The following is a 22,094-nucleotide window of genomic DNA, read 5'->3' as shown; positions in this document are numbered from 1 at the left end:
AGCAGGACGCTGCTCACAAGGGGATTCCTTTCAAGCAGCCTGGTAATACTGCAGATTCAGATACTTAGTGGGACCGCTCCGCAACCGGCGATATACTGCCTTCAGGGGAATTCCCCTACAGTCCCCCGTCTCTCCTGTGTAGATTCGCTGCTTTTCCCAGCTGCTGTGGTCTTAGGGCAGTCCAGAGCTGTTGGAATTGCTCTGCAAACACTTCCGCAACTGCAGGGGCTTACACAGCGTGCCACGATGCCGCTCCGTCACGTGGTGTGGCGGAGTGACGTCACAGTTCTCGTGGCAATGGAGGAAACAATAGGGAGGAAGAAGGAGAGTCCTTAGCAGTCTCTTACCGGCACAGAAATCGCTCAGTTAACACGGTGGTAGCCAATATAAGCTGATGGTGATACAGATCCAAAGGATGAATATAGGCAAAATTATGGCATTAATACATCCAACATGTTTCGTAGATCTAACTACTTCTCCCTGAAGAAGTAGTTAGATTTACAAAACATGTTGGATGTATTAATGCCATAATTTGTGCGCTGTTTTCTTTTTGTTTCCATTTCTTAGAGTGTGTGGGGTGCTGAGCCACCCCTAATGTTTATAGCAGCAGACGCCCATATCATCCACACGGTTATGTTATAATTCAATTATTTAATCACTTATTCACTGTGGTATTGTGGTTTACTTAATTTATTTGGTTTTGTCACTGCACTATATTCAATTATAATAAGGAGATAGATAGTAGCGCACAGTTTATTTCTGTTCTTTAAATGGGGTATGCCTGTACACCCTCTTTGAATTCTATGGTTTTACATATCAGAACATAATAACAATCATCTGTTCCTTAGCAGGTCTTAAAATGAGGTAAATACAACCTCAGATGAACAACAACACATGACATATTACACCGTGTCATGATTTATTTAACAAAAATAAAGCCAAAATGGAGAAGCCATGTGTGAAAAACTAAGTATACTTTATAATTCAATAGCTTGTAGAACCACCTTTAGCAACAATAACTTGAAGTAATCGTTTTCTGTATGACTTTATCAGTCTCTCACATCGTTGTGGAGTAATTTTGGCCCACTCTTCTTTACAACGTTGCTTCAGTTCATTGAGGTTTGCAGGCATTTGTTTATGCACACCTCTCTTAAGGTCCAGCCACAGCATTTCAAATCGGGTTGAGGTCTGGACTTTGACTGGACCATTGCAACACCTTGATTCTTTGTCCTGTTGCATGACCCAATTTTGCCCAAGCTTTAGCTGTCGGACCGATGGCCTCTCATTTGACTCTAGAATACTTTGGTATACAGAGGAGTTCATGGTTGACTCAATGACTGCAAGGTTCCCAGGTCCTGTGTCTGCAAAACAAGCCCAAATCATCACCCCTCCACCACCGTGCTTGACAGTTGGTATGAGGTGTTTGTGCTGATCTGCTGTATTTGGTTTTCGCCAAACATGGCGCTGTGCATTATGGCCAAACATCTCCACTTTGGTCTCGTCTGTCCAAAGGACATTGTTCCAGAAGTCTTGTGGTTTGTTCAGATGCAACTTTGCAAACCTAAGCCATGCTGCAAATGTTCTTTTTAGAGAGAAGAGGCTTTCTCCTGGCAACCCTTCCAAACAAATCATACTTGTTCAGTCTTTTTCTAATTGTACTGTCATGAACTTTAACATTTAACATGCTAACTGAGGCCTGTAGCGTCTGTGATGTAACTCTCAAGTTTTTTTTGTAATTTCTCTGAGCATTGCACGGTCTGACCTTGGGGTGAATTTGCTGGGACGTCCACTCCTGGGAAGATTGGCAACTGTCTTGAATGTTTTCCACTTTTGAATAATCTTATTCTGTAGGATGATGGACTTTAATTTTTTTGGAAATTGACTTATAACCCTTCCCAGATTGATGGGCAGCAACAATTACTTCTCTAAGGTCATTGCTGATGTCTTTCCACCTTGGCATTGTGTTAACACACACCTGAATGCTCCAGACCAGCAAACTGCTAAAACTTCGGCTTTTATAGAGGTGGTCACAATTGCGGATGACCAATTAATCAAGGGCATTTGATTAGCAGCACCTGTGTGCTACTTAGCATCTTAATTCATATGGAAGCAGTAAGGGTGTACTTAGATTTTCACACATAGCTTCTCCATTTTGTCTTTATTTTGTTAAATAAATCATGACACGGTGCAATATGTCATGTGTTGCTGTTCATCTGAGGTTGTATTTACCTAATTTTAAGACCTGCTAAGGAACAGATGATTGTTATTATGTCCTGATACCAGGCCTACACAACATACGGCCCGCGGGCCGCATGCGGCCCGCCGGGACACTCTGTGCGGCTCGCAATGGCTTCCTCCAACCCCCCTCCCACTTCACCTCCCCCCCCTTCCCTGGTAGGGAAGGAAGGAGCACGCAGTGTGTGACAGCGCGCTCCCCCTAGGGTTGCCAGGTGTCCGGTTTTTAACCGGACAGGCCGGTAATTCCGATGCCTGTCCAGAGGTAATACAGGACACCTACTGTATGTGTCCGGTATTACCATTTTTGCGGAGAGGGCGGCGCGAGGACATGCAGTGCTAAGACTGCAGGCTGGGGCGGGAGGAGTACTCGTGAGTCTGTGCAGCCTGTTCCTTATTGGAGGACAGGAGAGCCAATCAGAGGACAGCGGGGGCGGAGCCCACACCCCGGCGGCCCAGAGAAGTGTATCCTTCCTGGCATTAAGGTAAGGACACAGATTGGGTGATGGGGGGAGCCAGGGTGAGAGGATGGTGGGAGCCAGGATGAGATGGTGACAGGATTGGGGGGTCTGGGTGAGATGATGACAGGATGGTGGGCCCAGGGTGAGATGGTGACAGGATGGGGTGAGAGGGATGGGGGGGGGTGGACAGGGTGAGAGGGGTGGGGGGCAGGGTTGGAGGAATGGGGGGGGACAGGGTGAGAGGGATGGGGGTGGAAACAGGGTGAGAGGGATGGGGGGGACAGGGTGAGAGGGATGGGAGGGACAGGGTGAGAGGGATGGGGTGGGGACAGGGTGAGAGGGATGGGGGGGACAGGGTGAGAGGGATGGGGGGACAGGGTGAGAAGATGATGATGGGGGGAATAAGATGATAATGGGGGAGGGGCGATGAGATGGTGATGGGGGCCAGCCTGGGGAGATGAGATCATGATGATGGGGGATATTTTAAATGTATTGGGGGGCATATATTTGAAATGTATTGTGGAGGTGGGGGTATATTTGATATGTATTGTGAAGGTGGGGTATATTTTATATGTATGTTGGAGGTGGGGGTATATTTTATATGTATTGTGGAGGTGGGGGTATATGTTATATGTATTGTGGAGGTGGGGGTATATTTTATATGTATTGTGGAGGTGGGAGTATATTTTAAATGTATTGGGGAGGTGGGGGTATATTTTAAATCTATTGGGGAGGTGGGAGTATATTTTAAATCTATTGGGGAGGTGGGAGTATATTTTAAATGCATTGGGGAGGTGGGAGTATATTTTAAATGTATTGGGGAGGTGGGGGTATATCTTATATGAATTGTGGAGGTGGGGGTATATTTTAAATGTACTGGAGAGGTGGGGGTATTTTTTAAATGTATTTGGGGGGCGGTGGGGGTATTTTAAAAAATGTATTCAGGGACGTGGGGTATTTTAAAAATGTATTTGGGGGGCGTATTTTTAAAATGTATTTGGGGAGCTTGGGGGTATTTTTTATATGTGTTCGGGGGGGGGGGCGTGGGTGTCCAGTATTTTTGAACCAGCCACCTGGCAACCCTAGCTCCCCCCCATGCCCCTCCCTCTCCCGCTCTAGCAGTGTAGCGCGACCCGGGAACTTCCGGTGTCTGCTGCTAGAGCGCGCATCCCTCGTGCTTCTCCCTGCCGCCATCTCTGTTGCCTCCTCCGCCGCCGCTACCACCACCCTGCTTCTGCTGCTGCTGCTGCCGCCGCTGCTGCCATCAGGTAATATGGGGGGGTAGTTCATCCATGAGGGGTTGGGGGGGGCTGCTGAAATGGGCTGGGGGGCTGCTGAAATGGGTTGGGGGGGCTGCTGAAATGGGTTGGGGGGAGCTGCTGAAATGGGTTGGGGGGCAGCTGAAATGGGTTGGGGGGCTGCTGAAATGGGCTGGGGGGGCTGCTGAAATGTGTTGGGGGGCTGCTGAAATGGGTTGGGGGGGCTGCTAAAATGGGTTGGGGGGGCTGCTGAAATGGGCTGGGGGCTGCTGAAATGGGCTGTGGGGCTGCTGAAATGGGTTGGGGGGGCTGCTGAAATGGGTTGGGGGGGCTGCTGAAATGGGCTGGGGGGCTGCTGAAATGGGTTGGGGGGGCTGCTGAAATGGGTTGGGGGGGCTGCTGAAATGGGTTGGGGGGGCTGCTGAAATGGGTTGGGGGGCTGCTGAAATGAGTTGGGGGACTGCTGAAATGGGTTGGGGGGCTGCTGAAATGTGCCTGGGGGCTGCTGAAATGGGTTGGGGGGGCTGCTAAAATGGGTTGGGGGGCTGCTGAAATGGGCTAGGGGGCTGCTGAAATTGGCTCGTGGGCTGCTGAAATGGGCTGGGGGCTGCTGAAATGGGCTGGGGGCTGCTGAAATGGGTTGAGGGGGCTGCTGAAATGGGTTGGGATGGCTGCTGAAATGGGTTGGGGGGGCTGCTTAAATGGGTTGGGGGGCTGCTGAAATGGGTTGGGGGGCTGCTGAAATGGGCTGGGGGGAGAGATGTAAGGTGCAGGGGGGGAGAGAGATATGAGGTGCATGGGGGGAGAGAGATGTGAGGTGCAGGGTGGAGAGTGATGTGAGGTGCAGGGGGGGAGATTGATGTGAGGTGCAGGGGGGGAGAGTGATATGAGGTGCAGGGGGGTGGGATGTGTGTGGTGTGCAGGGGGTATTATGTGTATGGGTGAGGGGGAGAGATGGGGGTATGAGAGATCGATGGGGAGTCTCGCAAAGGTTGATGATGAGGGTTTTGGGGGAGATATGAGGATGATGATGAAGGGTGCTGGGGTAGATATATGAGGATGATTATGATGATGATGATGGGTGCTGGGGTAGATATATGATGATGATGATGATGATGATGATGATTTTACCCGTGCGACCCCAAACATTTTTCCTTGGAGCAGTTCGGCCCTTCTCACTATACAAGTTGTGCAGGCCTGTGATATGTAATACCATAGAATTCAAAGAGTGTGTACTTTCTTTTTCACACAACTGTATAAATGTATATATATAACAAAAGAGAAAATATAAATGTAACATAGCCTGCCGGCAGTTACTTCTGTTTCTGGGCCTTTCCTCTGTCAGTCCTGTTAGTGCAGGCAGTGGAAAGGTTAATTCCATTATTATGCCTGTGTGTGTATTCCAGCCTTGAATAATGTATTCGTATTCAAGGGCAGGCCTAGCAACTCTGAGGATGTCAATCTGAGGGGTGGATATTGGTTGGTACGCCCCTTGGTGGGCCAATCTGTATCCGGCTCTGGCTTACTGTGAGTCAGAGTTAGAGACACTCCACAAGGATGTTCAAATTGAGATAGCCTCCTAAATTGTCAGTTGAGATTTGATACTGGAGAAAAGAAGTTAGATAGGTCAGAGAAAGTCTCTCCCTCCCCTCCCATGCTGGGATGGGGAAGGGAATTATGCTATCTAGACAGGGATCTGATCTAGAGAGAATCTATCTGCTGTTAGAGATCATGGAAGCCTGCATTCTCTGTACTGGAGCTACCTGCAAATAAATTTAGAAAAGACATGCTGTGTGTGAGTTCCTATCTCTGGATGAAGGAGTGTCAGTGGGGGTTCATCCCCTGAAGATCTACAGGGGATCCTCGCTGGCTGGAGGCGCTGTACCATCAAGAGAGAGATCAAGGTAATCTGTCCCCCCCTGTTCCCTGTCCTGGCTCTCCCCACACCACCGCGGAGCACTCAGCCCTCCTGTTGCCAGCAGGTCACAGCACCAAAACCACTTGAAAGTAGCCAGAAAGGAGTGTACCCCCAATCTCACTTAGGGGGGGAGGGCGGGGGGTACCCTAAAAGGGTTACATTTGGAGGTGCTGCTGAGATGATCTGCTCCCCAGGACAGGACAGGTTTTACCAATGGGTCAGGATTTTAGAGACAGTGGACCATGCAGCAGTGTTTGGGACTTTGCAGCAGCAGACAGGCTCCAGAGAGGAAATCTCTCCCTGAAGCTTCCCCAGGGAAGGGGTTACCCTAAAGAGGATATTCTATGTTGGGGCGACTCCTTGGTGGCTATGTGCCAGGGAGCGTGGATACCCACATAATAATTGCTTGCCTGTGGGGCGACCCCCTGGTGGCTATGTGCCAGGGAGCGTGGATACCCACATACACTCCGCTAAATAGGATTTGAGGCGACTTCCTTGAGGCTACACCAAGGAAGCGTAGTTACCCTGCCTATCAGTATACCTCTGAAAAGAATGGGGAATATCAGGTTCCTGAGGCTGCACCAGGGAGCCTGCAGGCCCATCTTGGCACTGTAGTTGGGGCAGCATCTACCTGAGGCTACACCAGGGAGGTGTGGGTACCCTTCTGTATCCCACAACAAATAAAGCAGCAAAGGGACAGGGACTTTGAGGTGAGATTGGAGACCCCTGTGCACCCAGCAATAAAGAGACTATTGCAGTACAGATTCGTGAGGCGTTCCCTGAAGCTATACCAGGGTGCGTGGTACTCAACAGAAAGAAAGAATTGTGCTTTATTTGTGTGGCCCCTTACTGAAGAAAGGGGGCCACGCCTATGCTCACAAGTCCTCACAAGATGGTGGTTTTGCTCTCAAGGAGACCGCGTGGTGCTGGACTTTGGGCTTTAAAATGGCGGTTCCAGAGAACTGGGGACCGCATGGACTCTTATCTACCTCAAAATGGCGGTTCCCGCCACTACCAGGGATGCCATGTGCTCTTTTGCAAAAGTTGCATCAACTTGCAAGCTTTTACTGGACTTACAGTTTGCAGAAACAGCGCAAACTACTGAAACCCCTCACCCTTGCTTGCTCCGGATTGGACTATACTATCCACCAGGGGGAGGAGCTGGGTGTGCCCTGCAGGAGCACAGAGGATGTGAGGAGCCAGACGCATGTGTACTCCAGAGATAGCAGTTGTGCCTCTACTGTGATCTGCCTGCTATACAGATGGAGAGCCGTGGGCAGATTTATGAGCTGACCGGAGGAGTCCTTGTCATCTGAGACTCCCCTTAGAACCAACTCCTCAGGGTCTGCCCGCTATGTGCCTACCCAGGCGGCTTGCTGCATCTTATGGGAAGCTGCTTCACTTGTCGAGTGCCTTATCTGAGGACTAGACCCGATGGCCCTGAAGAACCGGACCTTGCAATGAGCACTGGGGAGCTGCGCACTTTATACCAACTGGTGCATAAGTTGTCACTATTTGCCCAAGTATTGGCCGATGACGCTGCGCATCATTACATAGCCATGGTGTACGAATTGTTTTACCCTGATCTGCAAGTGGTGTCTACTCACACATCGTCCAGATCAAGCATGGATCTGCCCACTGTAAGGCATGGTGGCCGAAAAGAAGGGTCTCTGCTGGGTCCTACCACCTGGGTGAATGCCTTCCAATGATTGCCTGACCCTCCTCCATCTCCGGAGCTGTCCCCCTCCTCGCCCATGCCAGCGGCGCTCAGTGGTCTGCTGTCCGAGCCTTGCGGAACCGCCCCACTTCCATACTGTGAGGTGCGTTCTACTGCCGCTCCGGTAAGCCACTCCGAAAGGGAGGTACCATCCATTGAAGAGTCTGCTGTTCCGGACACCCCAGAGGTATCGGCCGATGCCTCCTACATACCCGATGGTGTTGGGGACAACCTTGCTGCTACTGCTGACCGTGAGTTGATTGTTCCTTCTTCAGATCCTCGCTGGGATGATGCTCAGAAAGCTGTGACGCTGTACCTGCGGTGTCAGCAGGAGATGTGCGAGGCCTGAGCTCGTGCCCTCTTCCACATGCGAGCTGCTGAACGCTACATCGATGTTATGATGCTGAAGTGTACAATTGTTGTTACATTTCAGGTTGAATTGAATTTACAGGTGTTGCACAGTAAGGTAGTGTTATACCTACTGTAGTCCAAGTGAGGACATTGGATTCCACCAGGGGGAGAATGTAACATAGCCTGCCGGCAGTTACTTCTGTTTCTGGGCCTTTCCTCTGTCAGTCCTGTTAGTGCAGGCAGTGGAAAGGTTTATTGCTTTATTAGCAAGGTAGAGGTGGATGATGGATAGCACTGCCAAGGAAATCCAACTCCCAGTAGAACCGGAAAAATAGGAAAAAATCGCACACTCCAATGTAGCAATAGGTCTGGTTTATTGCAGGCTAGGCAACAGTAACAGGACAACACGAACGCACCTACGCGTTTCGTGCACAGAGCACTTGTTCACTTTATCACATACCACATTGATAAAGTGCTCTGTGCACGAAACGCGTAGGTGCATTCGTGTTGTCCTGTTACTGTTGCCTAGCCTGCAATAAACCAGACCTATTGCTACATTGGAGTGTGCGATTTTTTCCTATTTTTCCGGTTCCACTGGGAGTTGGATTTCCTTGGCAGTGCTATCCATCATCCACCTCTACCTTGCTGTACCTACATCTGGATGGACTGCACGCCCCTGATGTCTGGAACGTCCGTGCAAGCATACAGGTAAAGGGCCGCTGTGCCCTGTCATATATATATATATGGACACCTGTGCTTCTTCATTTCCGGATTTGCTTATTTGGTTGGGTGTTTATTGTGTTTAAGCTGTGGTGGTCAAGTGGACTCCACTAGACACTTATCCCTTCCTATTGCACATTTATTCAATCCTCCAGGACATTCCATTTTCATCTTGATTTTCATTACATGTTATGGATGGAATTCTCTCTGATTACTGATGCATCATCTCTTCTACTTTAATTCCTTTATAAGGCCTGTGTGTGTATTCCAGCCTTGAATAATGTATCCGTATTCAAGGGCAGGCCTAGCAACTCTGAGGATGTCACACTGAGGGGTGGATATTGGTTGGAACGCCCCCTGATGTGTGTTGGCCAATCTGTATCCGGCTCTGGCTTACTATGAGATACCGGTGAGAAGAAGAAGTTAGATAGGTCAGAGAAAGTCTCTCCCTCCCCTCCCATGCTGGGATTGGGAAGGGAATTATGCTATCTAGACAGGGATGTGATCTAGAGAGAGTCTATCTGCTGTTAGAGATCATGGAAGCCTGCATTCTCTGTACTGGAGCTACCTGAAAATAAATTTAGAAAAGACATGCTGTGTGTGAGTTCCTGTCTCTGGATGAAGGAGTGTCAGTGGGGGTTGGTCCCCCTGAAGATCTACAGGGGATCCTCGCTGGCTGGAGGCACTGTACCATCAAGAGAGAGATCAAGGTAAGGTAATCTGTCCCCCCCTGTTCCCTGTCCTGGCTCTCCCCACACCACCGCGGAGCAATCAGCCCTCCTGTTGCCAGCAGGTCACAGCACCAAAACCACCTGAAAGTAGCCAGAAAGGAGTGTACCCCCAATCTCACTTAGGGGGGTACCCTAAAAGGGTTAGGCCTGTGACATAGTGTTTTGATCCGGGCTGAGGCGCGCTGAGGCTCAGGGAAAGCGGTGCTTTCCCTGGCCTTACACAGCGCGCCATCCGTGGGCGTGTCGGGAAGGGGATAAGGGGGCGGGTCAGTGAGGTCACGGAGCTGGTTCACCCTCATTGGGGGAAACGCTCACATGACCGGCCCTGAGCTCCGGCGAGCGCCAAATTTCAAACCTCCGTCAGACACACGCTTCCCCAAGCGTGCGGACGCGTGTGCGAGCCCCTGCTAAAGCCGCTCTTATTGCGGCTGCAGGGGCTCAGTGCCGAGCAGCAGCACGCCTCAGCACGGGTCAGCGCCTAAGCGCTGACCATGCACGAGGCCTTACATAAACAAATTTATAAAACAGACAAATAATGCCCTACATTGATAAACAAATTTGATATATAAAAAATAAAATCATATACATATTTATGTGAACAACAATGATTAAAAAACAGTAAAGCCTATCATAAGCTGCAACTCAATTGAGGAGGATAGTAATATACCACAGAAACACAGTAAGTAAAGGGACTAGCTATATTAGGGGAGAATAGACAGGTGATGCATGTAATGCTAATTCCCCAATGAAAGTCCAGAGGAAATACGGAGGTAGTGATGTCTAATCCAGTAAATGTATAATATATTTGAGAGAGCTCGGTTTGATCTCACAAATTCATAGACGTGAGTGATGACAGCAGAAAATCTGTCAGCTGAGCCTCCTAATCCCGGGAGACCACAATTGTGCCGATCCGGAATGATGATAACGTGTTCACTCACGCAACGATAGCCCCGATGGAGATGGGGGAAGGCGACAGGGAAAGCAACACAGCCAAACCCCGGTTCATCAGCATACTTTCACTGCACGAGGACCTCACACTTCCTCGTAAAGCGACCGCTGACTCCTTGATACGCCGCCCAAACAAGCAATTGGACCCTCACTTCAACTCCGCTGGCGAAATGGAATAAAATGCCAAACCTCGGTATAACTTCAAATCTCCGATCCCTCAGTGACTGTTGCAGGAAATCCTCTAAAACAGCTGATCGATACTAAGGGGGTTATGCACTAAGCAGTGATAAGTGGGTTTTCTGGGGGCTATGCCCAAAGCAGTTATAAGTGCTTTTAAGTGAGATAAATGCCTTTATAGCGTGATACTGCCTGCTGTGAGATTCACAAAGCAGTGAAAACAGCGCATTATCATGCTATAATGGCTTTTTATCTCACTTAAAAGCACTTATCACTGCTTTGTGAATCTCACAGCACAGTATCACGCTATAAAGCCATTTATCTCACTTAAAAGCACTTTTTATAGGAGATAGGAGCCAAGGACAGTGCACACTGCTTTTCTTTAAAGACATTTTAACGTATTGTAACTTTTTCTCTCTTACGGATCAACTATTCGAGTGCAGCAGCATATCCTTCTACAAGCTTAATTGCTAAGTACAGCTGGAGCGGCCCTTATTCAAACAAATCACGGAGCCAATTTCGTGTGCTCTGCTGTACTCCACACAGCATGAACATGGCCAATCGCCCAGGCACCCACGCTTATCGCGATTACTTTGTTGAATTTCATGGATTCTGTTTCTTTGGGTGCAATTAAATGAATTGCAATGTGTACAGTACTGTGCTACTGTGCTACTGTGCTACTGTGCTACTGTGCTACTGTGCTATTGTGCTACTGTGTCAATTTAAGGTGTTTAAAAACCAGAACTCTAAAATGCCAATTTCTGCACTCGCCGCAATCGCTTCTTAAGGTGGTAAGGTGGAAGACATCCCGCGTCATTACATCGGTATTCCGATGTACACAACGCGTGATTTGTTTGAATAATGGCCGCTGGAGCTGTATCTCCCTTTTATGGGTTGTGGGACAGTACCACTCATTATTGTTGTCTTCACCAGGTTTTTCTAGCCATCCAATCAGTGTTTGTTTTGTTATATTTGTTGTTGCCATTAGTTATATTGTTGTTTGTGCCCAATCTCATTGTACGTGGTGTGTTATTCATAATTTTTTTTATAGATTAGCTCAGTATAGAAGTTTACCCATCATTCATCCATTTTTTTTGTTCTGTTTTTTTGTGGTTTTTTAATTTTACTCCACTAACATGGCATCTCATTTGATGTTTGAAAATATTATCACTAGACGAGGTTTAGCTGATACCTTTTTTGGGGATAATGTTGAACCCATTCCAGCCTTACCCAATCTAGATATTGACTATCTATGTCAGAATGTGGAGAAACGTATGTTCACAGAAACTAGGTTTTGGTGGAAAAGGTTCAGCTTAGAACAAGCTTGTAAAGCCAAGAGAATTCCAAGAGGGCTTAGGCTTTTAAAAACGCCTACATATGGTTTGGAGAATGAGGAGTTTATCAATAAATGGCACACTATCATGGATAACTGCTCCTTTCAGATTATGCAATTGTTAATTAATGAGCGTGATATTACACTGCTCAAATTGGAAGTTCAAATTGCAGAATTTAAGGAGCAGATTATCAAGGCGATGTCAGATGAGACTCATTATCTTTGAAAAAGATCTCAAAGATAAATTAGAAGGATATGAGATTAGTCAGATTAATCTTAAACAGAAAAAATATTTAAGAGATAAAACTGACTATGAAAATAACAAGCAGTACAATTGGGTGAAAATACAGAACACCCAATTGAAACTGCACCCAAAGAGTGGGAAACTCTAATTATAATTCTGAAGGCAACAGCCGGTATCAAAAGATAAACGGAGAGGAGAAAAGGATCAATCCTCTTAACCAAAAGGTAGGGGTTACACTCAGAACCAAAATACTAAAAAGGTTTATTTTCAGAAGGAACAGAATAATCAATCTGAAAATAATAGAAAGGATAAATATGATAAGAAACTTAGACATGGTTTTAGATCTGAGATAGAGAATGTACAACAGCCTAGATACAGGGGTGAGCAAACTTTTTATGCCGAGCCCCCCTTTTCATCCATAAAATTTCTCGGGCCCCCCCTGCCTGATGTAATCAAAATCACATGAAAAAAAAACCTTTATTAAACGGTATACAACGTAAATACAAATATGTCTAAATACTTACATATTTCAACAGCTCGCGCTTGCAAAATTAGGCTGCGTCCACGCTGCTGCTGAGAACGGTGACATCACCAACTCTCCAAGCATGAGCACAGGGTGTCCTGCATAATTTTGCAAGCGATGATCAGGGCTATTTGTGTGTGTGTTTGTGTGCGCCTGTGTGTGTGTGTGTATTGACTGCTGCTGAGCACGCTTCAAAGTCAATTTTGTTTGTCTCCCCAAGAGCTAAGCTTGGGAGAGCGTACGTGCACAAAGGCAATACTTTTTTTGGGGGGGGAGGGGGGCATTAATCCACCTATTTGCTACCTCCCTTCCCTCTCTTCCCCCCCACTTTTTTTTCCCCTCCACTTTTTTTTCCCCTCCCTGCTCTTTGGCTTGCTATCCCTATTGTCATCCAAACTCCTACCTACAGTATTATTTATTAGTTTCCGTTTTCAAAGTTGTGTTTTCACAGTTTTTTTTTTACATTATTTCTGTACATTCATAATATGATTGATATAGTGGCAGCCTACCCATTCACTTGCAGAGTATCGCATCGAAGCAGGTTGCCAGCGAAGGAGAGCAGGAACACAGCGCTATTGCAGGGCAGACACTGGAAGGAGGGGCGTTTGACTTCACCACGCTCCGGCGTGCTCATCCCCGTACCTCCGAAGCCCCAGCGCGTGCATACACACACACCATCACATGGCCACCACCTGAACTATCCTGTTCGGCCGCCCGAGCACATCTTCGGCTGCCCACCCGCGCACATCTTCTTAGCTTCCTGCGCACAGATTTTTTGCCCTCCCGCGCACAGCGTCTGCCGGCCCGCGCACCCAGATTTCGCCACACGACGCCTGCGCCCCCCTAAATAATCTTGCGCCCCCTTGTCCCCCCAGTTTGCTGACCACTGCATTTAATCACAACACACACACACATACTCAATCACAACACACACACACAATCACAACCAACACAATCACAAGACACACACACAACACACACACACACGCTCTCTCAATCAAACCCAACACATAATCACAACCAACACAGACAACACACACTCAATCACAACACACACAGCACACACAACACACACACACACACACAAAATTACAACCAACACAGACACAAGACACACTTAATCACAACCAACACAGACACAAAACACACACAACACACACACAACATCACAACCAACACAGACACAACACACACACACTATCATAACCAACACAACACACACAGACAACACACACACTCAATCACAGACAACACACACTCAATCACAACCAACACAGACACAACACACACACAGTTATAATCATAAGTCACACAATTTCACCTGTGGGGGGGGAGAGCTCCTATCCCCCAATCCCCCAATCCCCCATGCTGCTGAAAACTGGGGCGGGAAACAGACAGGAAGAGAAGGAGGGCTTGTCTGTGTGCAGAGGGAAGCCCCACCTCCTCTGCAAGACACAGAGAAGCAGCCTCAGCACGGAGCTTCTTGTCTGCCTGTGCACATCTCTGCCCTCCCCCAGGTTTTACCGCACGCAGCCCGCGCTCCCCCTAAATAATCTTGCGCCCCCCCAGTTTGCGCACCGCTGGCCTAAGAAACATGTCAGAATTAAAGAACATAACGGTCCACTCTTATCTAATTCCTTTCAGGTTCTGAGTGAGCATATGGATAATGATCCTGAGTCCTCTACTCCCCCGACCCCGTCCACTCCATCTGAACAGGAGAAGGATTTTCACCAACGCACAAGTGCAGTCCAAAAAAGAAACAACCGTTTCACCGATCTCCAGAACCAATTCCATGGTTGAGAGGAGGTCGAAACACGGGACTTATGAGGGAGCCGAGGTAAAGGAATAAAATCCAACAGTACCCCAAAGAGGGATTCACAGCCGAAACATTGAGGAATGTGGGCATTTATAATCTGTCCAAATATTCATTATCCTCATCACAGGTTAGTGTTCCAGCCAAGGGACTCAATTTCTCTCCAGTCAGTCCACCTAATGAGTTTAATTTGAATATATTTATCTCCAGAAATATCTACGTAAGATTACACTTAAAAGACATTTCACAAGAAACATAACTAATCAGAAGGGATAGCACAGTCTATCCAAGTTATGGGAGACATATACACACCGTCAATAACCATTGATGAACCTCTGGTAGAGGATACTGATATGGATGACTATACGAGAGATGAGTTGTTATTCCAGAATATGATGGAATTGGTTGATGAGAACAATACGATAATGGATATACAAAATAATAGGACAGTTACTAATACCCCAACTATAATTAGAGATGAAGATACCCTTCAAGATCTTATGAGTCTGTATATTGATAGTGATAAGATTAAAAATACTTTGCATACTCCGCTCAAACCAAAATCCACCTTCTATCCCCATGAATCCAAGGGTCCCTATTTGGAGCTCTTTGGTAAGTTAGTGGAAAAAGATTTTAAACAAATGTACAAGGATAAACGTTTCTATAGAATGCAAGATAATCTTGACTGTCATGAAAGAATTAAATCAGAATTATGATCTGATTATACGACAAGCAGATAAAGCCGGGAAGACTACCTAAATGAAGCATTTTGTCTTTTAGAAGATAGTGTCTCTTATAAAAAGCTTATGGGATACCCCACTCTTAAATATCAGGTCATCCTTAAAGATTTTTTGGTTCAAGCTCAAACATCAGGTATCTCATCAGGAAAGGAATTTAATTATATATTCAATGCTTGTCCACAAATTCCCATCTTATACCACATCCCCAAGACACTTAAATCACTTAAGGATCCCCCTGGCTGTCCCATTGTGTCTGGGATAGAATCTATCACTTCTAATTTATCACATTATGTAGGTACTTTTTTAGCACCCCTCACTGCTGCACTCCATCCTTTCTTAAAGATAGCACTGATATCCTTAGTTCACTTAAAGATCACTTGGGAAGAGCACTTTATTTGGGTAACTTTAGACTACATCATTTTATACTTGTATTAATCACTCACAGGGGATACAAGCCACTGCGCATTTTCTGCATGTTGATAATTCTTTATCACTTACACAACAACACTTTGTTATTGACAGTATCAACTTCATTCTTCACCACAATTATTTTTTGTTTGAAGAGCACTTCTATTTCCAGACCAGTGGAACAGCCATGGGGACACGTTTTGCCCAAACAGAGGATGAGACACGCACTCAATATCAATGGTAATAGAGGTGGGGTACTTAGCTGCCAGTGCGCTGGTCCTGGGGAGCTCCTGTAGTCCCAAAATGTTCCAGTACAAAGAAAAAGAAGCAGGCACACGGTCTTACTCAAAAGGAGGTTTAATATGCCATAAAGTCCAACGTTTCGGCAGTCAAATACTACCTTTCTCTTCACCTTGAGAAAGGCAGTATTTGACTGCCGAAACGTTGGACTTTATGGCATATTAAACCTACTTTTGAGTAAGACCGTGTGCCTGCTTCTTTTTCTTTGTGCTGGGACATGTTTTGCCCCCAAATACACGGGGCTTTTCATGGGGAAGTGGGAGTTGGACTTCATCTGAAATTCTAATAGATTCAGTCAGTATCTGAAATACTACCAAAGATATATTGACAATAATGAACGAAGAAGAGAGAAAAACGGAGCACTACGTCCAGTGCTGGCAAAGCGAGAAAAAACTACAAGGATGTGTTCCCACAATAAAGAATATAGCTATTTTAATGGATCAAAAACAAAAAACACACCAATGTGTGAGACCGCTGCAAATACAAGCCTGCTCGTTGTCTAGCGTGGATGTCGCCACTTCGAGTGACGTCCTACGTTCCCAACGCACGTTTCACGTGTTCACCACGCTTCCTCAGGGGGATGAAGCGTGGTGAACACGTGAAGCGTGCGTCGGGAACGTATGACGTCACGCTAGTGACGTCACTCGAAGTGGCGACATTCACGCTAGACAACGAGCAGGCTTGTATTTGCAGCGGTCTCCCTTTTGATTCTGTCTGATTTGCTTCTGAAAGGAGACTATGTTACCGTGATTATACGCTTTGATTTGAGTTGCTCCGATTATTTGTCTCTGTTGTATACTCCATTCTAGTGATACACTCTGATACTAATATGCACAGGGAGTAATTGGCAGGATACAGAGATTCTGTTACGATAGATATGTACATCCATCTGCCGCCTATACATAGTTACTACCCTTTGAGGGATACTGAATTACAGAAAGACATTACATATGCTATGTTTATTTATTCCCTAAAGAGATAGATATCATGTGACAGAGTCAAGGTGTGTGACTACTGCACAAGGCAGATATAAGGAGGATAAGAGACACCTTATTAAGGTTGTAACTTAGAGACTCGTTGCTACGTTGATTCATTAACCATTGGATGTCATAGGAGTCATTGCAGGTATTAGCTAATTACGCTTACCTATTTTCAGACGACCAACTCCTTCTGCCACAATAGAATGGGGATTTTTAACATTGTATCTGTGTTTTTAACCTCTATGTAGAAGTAATAAAATTGTATTATTTTTGATTTTCTCAGTGATTCTGGGCTAACTGACCGGATTTGCAGTATTTCACTGCTGGGCTACTAAGTCCACTTATTGCTACTATATATGACATGAGTGCTTACTATAATTGGGGGGAACTTTCTGATCTTTCTTTAGATCAACACTGTATATACCTGACTATTGAGAATAACAATATTGTTACGAAAACCTTTTTTAAGCCGGTTGATGTCAACTCTTATCTCGACCGTAAGAGCAATCATTCAGGCCGTTGGTTGGACAATATTCCATATGATCAAATGATACGCATTCGACGGAACTGTTCCAAACTGACGGATTTTGTGGCACAAACAGATAACTTGGCGAAAAAATTTATTGACAAGGCTTATGATCAACAACTTGTGGATAAGTCAATCTCAAGAAGTAAAAACATTTCTAGAGAACAACCCTTATTCCTAAAGATAGTGGAATTAAGAGTAGGGAGAACAAGTCTAATGACACTCCAATGTTTATTACAGGTTTTTGTAAACAGGAATTTAGGATAAGACAGATCCTTAAGAAACATTGGAGTATCTTGCAAATGGACCCAAAGCTAAGGGATACCATTACAGCTCATCCTAAAATAGCATTTAGGAAGGCCAGCAATATAAAAAATAGGCTGGCCCCAAGTGCTTTGAAAAAGGATCTGAGTAAAAAAACAACTAATGGTAATTTCCTTTTAAAACCAGTGGTTAACTACACATGTGGTATATGTGTTGTATGCAAATACATGAAACGAGACAAACATATTTAATGACGCTAAGACTGGTAAACAATATGAGATTGGTCAGTTTATAAATTGTCTTACTACATTTGTTATATACATTATTAATAGCACTTGTAATCTTTTGTATATAGGGAAGACCATTAGACCCCTAAAGGTCAGGATTTGTGAGCACATTAGTGGAATTCGTAATGCCCAACACAATTTGGACCGAGGCAAAATAATTCACAATCTGGTACACCACTTTTTAACCCATCATGAGGGTAAAGTGGATGACTTTAATTTTAGTGGAATAGAAGTAATGGTGTGGGATTCTAGGAGAGATGACAGAGACAATTTCCTTCTTCAAAGGGAAGAGTTCTGGATCTATACCCTCAGAACAAAAGCACCCTGGGGTTTGAATGAATTGATTGCACTGGTTCCCTTTCTGAAGTGATTTATTTTTCTCTCCCTCTTTTCCCCTCTGTTCCCCTATTCTTATTATGATTTCATTTGGAAGGCTTTGGCCATTAGTGATGCATGTCCTTATGAACACGTTAGAATACGAGTGCTCAATCCTGGGTCTATAGAGCATTCTGTTTTTCCCACTAGGATATTGTAGATTTATATATATATATATATATATTTCTCTACTCTCATACTAAGATAACCAGTTTCTATGGAACATCTATGGATGTGCTGTGTAAGCAATTCATTTTTTCTAATTTTTTCTTAAAAGTCATTTGCAGTATATGTTAAGACAGCGGTGCGAAAACTGGGACGCGCGCAAGATTATTTGGGGAGGCGCAGGCTGCGTGTGGGGAAACCTGGGGGAGGGCAGAGCTGTGCACGGGCGGCCAAGCAGCTCAAGCTCTGTGCTGCTGTTGCTTCTCTGTGCTGTCTGCCTGCTGAAGGGGCGGTACCTTGCTGTGGGGCAGGGCTTCTCTGTGCTGCTTCTCTGCTGTCTGCCTGCAATGGGGGCGGGGCCTTGTTGGGGGGGCAGGGCCTTCCCTGCACACAGACAAGCCCTCCTCCTCCTGTTTGTTACCCCCCTGTTTTCACCAGCACATGGGGGGGAACGGAGCAGGCTTAGTTACTCCCTCCCCCCCCAGGTGAAAGTGTGTGTGAAAGTGTGTGTGTGTGTGTGTGTGTTTTGTGCCTGTGTGTTGTGCTTGAGTATGTGTGTTGTCTGTGTTGGTTGTGATTGATTGAGTGTGTCTTGTCTGTGATTGTGTGTGTGTTGTGATTGAGTGTATGTTGTGTCTGTGTTGTGCTGGTTGTGATTGAGTGTGTGCTGTGTGTGGGTGTTGTGATTGAGTGTGTGTGTTGTGTCTGTGTTGGTTGTGATTGAGTGTGTGTTGTGTCTGTGTATGTGTGTTGTGATTGAGTGTGTGTGTTGTGTTGGTTGTGATTGTGTTTGTGTGTGCCGTGTGTGTGGGTGTTGTGATTGAGTGTGTGTTGTGTCTGTCTTGGTTGTGATTGAGTGTGTGTTGTGTCTGTGTTGGTTGTGATTGAGTATGTGTTGTGTGTGTTGTGTCTGTTTGTTGTCTGTGTGTTGTGATTGAGTGTGTCTGTGTGTTGTGATTGAGTGTGTGTGGGTATTGTGATTGAGTGTTGTGGGTGTTGGTTGTGATTGAGTGTTGGTTGTGTGCGTTGTGATTGTGTGTGTGTGTGTGGGTGTTGTGATTGAATGCAGCAATGCACAAACTGGGGGGGACCCCAGACGCAAGATTATTTAGGGGGGGGCGCGAGCAGCGAAACCTGGGTGCGCAGGCGAAAAAGCTGTGCGCGGGAAGCCAAGAAAATGTGCGCGGGAGGCCGAACAGGATAGTGCAGGTGGCGGCCACGTGATTCGGAGGTATGGGGGAGGAGCACACCCGAGCGCTGTGATGTCAAACGCCCCTCCTTCCAGTGTCTGCCCTGCAATAGCGCTGTGTTCCTGCTCTCCTCCGCTGCAACCTGCTTCGCAGGATCCTCTGCAAGTGAAAGGGTAGGCTGCCACTATATCACTCATCTCAAACAATCCAGGGGGAGCATATGGGGAAAAGAAAACAGAAGGTACACAAATAAGTGCAGACGTAATTAATTCAATGGAATTTCAGATTGTGTCTTGGCTCATACTGTATGGTTAATCTACTCACAGGACGTCAGCAAGTCAAAGGCAGTTGGCAAATAGGGTTGCCACCCATACAGATCATTGCAGTCAGGACCCCTCTTTCAAACGCTCCGTCAGCAATCAATGTATTATACAGTATGTAGGATGAGAAAGAAGACTACATAGTGCGATCAATTTGATAGATAAATCTTTATAAAACGAAGGTTTAAAAATGCGCACTTACAATGTGTCAATAAAAATCATGCATGTATCACACAAATGGTGAAAATGGAGGTTTGCCGAACTGCTCACCGCCTCCCTTGGCTATTCGGCTGGCTCCCACTGCTCGGTGTCTGAAATTAGAACTCCCCTCTTTGCGCCCGTCAGGAAAGATGACGTTACGGCTGCAGGGCTGGTGTGCTATGGATCGCCTCCAAGTCCAAAATAGGTCCACTCAACGCGTTTCACCCAGCTAGCAAAAACTGTTGTCGGCTTCGTCAGGATAATGTAATGGTATACAGATGGCTCTTATATACCCTTTGCATGTGCTCAATCAAATAAATAATCAATTAAACAATCTAATCAGCTCTTATTGCACTCGGGATAAGTCTGGATACAAACTTAGGACATCTTGTATCTTTAAAAGGTTATACATAACTCTGAATAAGACGTAATCAATGGTTATGACACATGGAGGAACATACATAATAATTCACACAGTGTATTTGATGCTACGCATCCAAAAGAGTGTGATCATATATGATACAATACAATGCAGTCCCCCTGTTGGGCGACATAGGTTATAAAATGTCATTAGACAATTACATTTTCAATTGGTGAATCCTGTCACCACCGTGACATAGTATGGTATTGATTTTAAGGGACTTATCCTTGTACAGTCTATATATAATAGGGAACTCAATATAAGATAAAATAAAGATCCAATGAAATTATATCAGATATATATATACAGTTTTGAGGGGTTCAGAAACATCAACCAAATTTCGCTATCTTAAAATCATCTTGGTGAGATTATCTATTTGTTTTTATCTCGTCCTTAATATTCGTTGCAACACATCCAACCGAGGGTAATCACTCATGATGTAAATACAACACAATACAATCCCCTTATTAGGCAATATAGGTTATGAAATGTCATGGATCGATTACATAAGAAAAATGATGAATGAAATCATCACCTTAGCATAGTGTAATAATTATTTATTTACGGGGACAATTGTCTGCACAATACATGTTTAGATGTTATTCTATATATAGCATAGAGCCTCTAAAATGGAGATTAGGTAAGGAGCTAATTTTAGGAAACAGGGGACAAAGGGAACTCACTAAAAATATGTGGTGTATCGAAAATCTAGTACAGTATGTGTATATATACTGATCATATTAAATTCAGAGACATTACATGTAGGTTTGTGTGAAAAAATATTTTATCCGTTTGTAATTGTCTCATTTTCAATAGGATATTGGAGGTGGAAATGGGTATAAGTTTGTTCTACATCTTACAATACATACCCACTCATGGTAAACTAATATATTCTGAGGACATTAGAACCATACAGGAGGGAGGGATTGGAGTATACCTACCCTAAAACATAAAAAATGTTCAAATGCTACAAATTGAAAACTGCTACAATGACATTTCATTTACATGGAATATAAACATCTTACGCTATCTTGTTTGATAAAATCAAAAAGATAAGCGTGTTGATACAATAGACAAAAACATATCACTCGAATTATATAGAACACACGAAACAGAGTGCCAAATGTGTTGATCTGGAAGGCAAGAGAGATATGAGAAGCAAGGGAAAACAAGGGAAAAAGATGAAATTCAGTTAGAACAAGGAACATATATTTATTTCAAAAATAGTGCAAGATCTATCTCAGCATTTAAACCCCTTGGAGTGAGTGTCTTAAGGCGGTGGATCCAAAAGGTTTCCCTTTTGAGTAACTCTGATCCCCTATCACCTCCCCTCCAGTGTGGTAACACATGTTCAATGGCCTTAAAATGCAGACAAGTCGGTTCTCCACCATGGAATTCTGTGAAATGCTTTGGTATGCTGTGATTCATTAGTTTTCTCTTAATGCCACTCAGGTGCTCAATAATCCTAGTTCTTATAGGTCTAGTTG

This window comes from Ascaphus truei, chromosome 1 (assembly GCF_040206685.1).
Source record: "Ascaphus truei isolate aAscTru1 chromosome 1, aAscTru1.hap1, whole genome shotgun sequence".
Classification (NCBI taxonomy): Eukaryota; Metazoa; Chordata; class Amphibia; order Anura; family Ascaphidae; genus Ascaphus; species Ascaphus truei.
The sequence above is the reverse complement of the archived record's forward strand: the minus strand, read 5'-3'. Positions refer to the sequence as shown.